Below are 3,662 nucleotides of genomic sequence, written 5' to 3'. Positions count from 1 at the left end.
AACAATATCTGTTAAAAATGAAAAAAATGGTTTAAAAATTGGGACGTTACATAATGTGTGGAACTATTTCTCTTAATATAAAAGGTTTCAAACCGGTGAATGCACCACTCATTTTCTGACTCGTCATGACCACGAAACGGTAATGTACTTTTCAATAAAAATATACAACTACGAATTGTAGCATGTAATCAAGTTTCATAATTACTTTTCTCAAGTTACATTTTCTTACGATGGACTTCACTAATATATTGGTTTTTTTCTCAATAGCAAATCACACTTTTGTTGTGCCTTTTGGTGATAACTTTGGATATTACCCAAATGTTTCCGTAATGTTTTTTTTACTCCAAGTGTTAAAGCCTTCAGTTACAAATGCATCATTCCACCTTGTTGCCCTACCATGTCTCAAAATTACAAATGCATATCTTCTACCTTGTTTCCCTACCATGTCTCCAAACAAGTAGCAATACAAACAATATGCCTTCTTCTTTTTTATGCTATACTCCATCCCTAAAAATTCATCAAACTATTCCACAACAAAACATCATAGATTCTTACCAACTAACTTTGATTCAAAATTATGCCCCTTTGGTTGAAAAGGTCATTTAATCAAATATGTCATCTTTATTTCATCCCTTTGACACTACAAGAAACGGGACCTATAGGGACGACCAATGTCGTCTCTATAGGTTCAAAAGTCGTCCATATAGGTGTCGAAGATGACATGTCGTCCCTATAGCTCTCGTTACCATAGGCCTGTCGCAATAGATCTTTTTTGTCGTCGCTAAAAATATCATCGCAATTGGTAGCTTTTACAAACGACATGTCCTCCTATTATGGTTCGTCGCTATAAGTTGTTGTCTCCATAGATAAAGCTATAGAGACGACATTTCGACTCTATAGGTTCATCTATAAAGACAGCGTGTCGCCTCCATAGATGCAACTATAAAGACAATATGTCGTGGTGGTAGATGCACCTGTAGAGACGACATGTCGTCTCTATAAATCCACCTATAGAGACGACATGTCGTCTCTATAGATGCAGCTGAAAAAAATACATTATGTTTGGGATAATATGCTACCAACTCTTTCATGGCTCAATCAAATCAACCAAAGCACTAAGCTTCAAGAACATTTATTCTAGATAATGTTTGGGATAATCGTTCATTAAGGCTATAGCTCTGGCCTCTGCATCCTGAAACATTAGATATTAGGGAATTCTATGGAATAAAATTATTAATACGCTAAAAATCAAAATGATATATGGTATTTATGGGACCTGAAGCCGAATGTTTAGTGATCTCTCCACAGCAACCTAGGCTTCTACTTTTCTAGTAGTTGTTTCCTATTACCAAAAGAAGGTCGGTGAAACAAAAATGAAGCTCAAGGCACAATGTAGCAAACCAAAAGAAACTTGCATAGATTCAATCTGCCCCAAAAGAGGTCTTGTTGATTCAGGAACTCGCATAACCAGATCTTCGCATCTATGCTCACTTGCCTGATAACAAAAAAAATCATACATGACTAGTTATCTAAAAAAAAGAAGGAACAAAATGTGTACGTAGTGCCTTATTTATAGAAACAAAATTGTGAACATATACCTGATATCGTTTTTGGAGGTCATCAATTTCTCTCTTTAACATATCTTCTCCATAAACTTCCTACAAAGAGAAACAATAAAGGGAGATTTTTCAATATTTTTCTGTCTTTTAGTCTTTTTAGTTTATTACTTTATTAATTACATATAATAATTTTTTTTTAATTTAAGTATTAGAAATTTGGTAACGTTTGGCGATACATAAACTTATACTAAAGTATTTCAAGCAAAAACCTGTTGCTCATTTCTGCACAGAGTTTGTCTTAATTCTTCTAGAGTTTGAATTACCAAATTAATTTGGATTTCCATGTCAATATTAAAAACAAAAATTGCAAATTCATGGTTATTTATGTACAAGATATTCATAATAAAACAAGAAAACACCAACCCAAAAAGACCATAAAATTTTAAATGCAAGGTGTCAAGATATATAGCATAGGGTTGTCTCCATTTCTAGAAAAATAGCAAAACGCTCAGCATAATCACATAATCTATACATGAAAAAAATGACACATCAAAATCATGTCTTTAGCATTATCACTAACTTGATTCATATTCGTTTAAAGTTCAAACCAAGTATTATTTATGCAATAATAATACGACTCACTTGAATAATGTATCTATTTGTGTCTTCTAGTTTGAGTCTCTTTGAGCCTTTCCAGCATTAGCTTTCCATTACAGTAAAAATCCAAATAATCCATACCAGTATCACCTTTCATAAACACAAAATGATACTTTACCCTAAAAAAACAAAACAAATAATTGACATGAAAACAAGAGTACTATTTAAATGTCTCACAACACAGTCATAGTTAGTGCATGAGTTAGTCCTTTTAGTTAGTTAACTCAAGTTGTTAGGTAAATCACGTATGATAATGTAGAAAACATATTGTTAGGATTTCATAGAGACATCAGTTAATTTGTATTAATGTAACACCCGACAAATTAATGAATGAATAGTTGCCCTAAAATCAATATAATTTGGCAAGGTGTTGGTTTCGAGGAGTTAAATGTCATAATTTTAGAAGTTGGGGGTTAAAAGTGTAAGTTCAGGTTTGGTTTTGTAAATATTTATGAAGGCAGGGACTGCTTGGTAAATTATTGGGACTTAATTTGAAGAGATTTTGGGGGCTAAGGGGTTGAATGGTAATATATGGACTTCAGTTGAAAATAATTTGTAGAGGAGGGGTTGTTTGGTAACTGTTGCACTTACTATGAAAGGAATTATGGGAGCAGGGGTATAACGGGTAAATATTGGAGCTATTTCGAAATTATTTCAGAAGGGAGGGACTAATGTTGTCATTATGGAGTGAAGTTTTATGGGGGTTGGGGTATATAACCCGTCACCCTTGGTAACCCTAACCCTACATTATTAAGCACCCGCCGCCAACCTTATGTCCACCCCATCGGCACCGCCACCATGCTTGTTTCCGATCAGCGAACGGCCACAAGCGACCACCGGACTTCTGCCATCCTTTCTTCTTCTTCCTTTCGTTTCTGCTGCCGATAGCCACCGCTTTATCGACACCATCAACCGCCATTCCAGTCGAGGACAAAGTCGTCGAGCCCTACTGTTGCTGTAATGCTACTGCTGAAGGCCAAGGCTGCCATGGGACGCCATGACAGTGGATGACCAGAGGAAACTCGTTGGTGGTACGTCGTCGTTGCAGGGGATGACCGAGTCGTGTTTGTGTGTGCTAGGGCGTGTGTTGCTTGGTTGAACATCACAAGAGAGCCACCATCGCCACCGTGAGGTGGTGGCTAACACCTCCGACCACCGCCTGCCACCACAAGGGTGGCAGTGTGTGTGTATGTGTTATATTATATGTGTATTTCTTTTGATAAAATGTCGTATATACATTATTTGTACGGAAAACTCGAAGAAAACCCACCACCACCACCACCATGAGGTGGTGGCTGCCGCCGTGTTGGATGGCGGTGTGCATTTTCTTGTGATTGGATTGCTTTTGAGATGATTTGGACATGATTGGACTAGAACCATAACCACCACCGTGAGGTGGTGGCTGCCGTCGGGTGCCGCCGTCGACCACCACCGCCCGAGGTGGCA

Source organism: Lactuca sativa, chromosome 2 (assembly GCF_002870075.4).
Source record: "Lactuca sativa cultivar Salinas chromosome 2, Lsat_Salinas_v11, whole genome shotgun sequence".
Classification (NCBI taxonomy): Eukaryota; Viridiplantae; Streptophyta; class Magnoliopsida; order Asterales; family Asteraceae; genus Lactuca; species Lactuca sativa.
The sequence above is the reverse complement of the archived record's forward strand: the minus strand, read 5'-3'. Positions refer to the sequence as shown.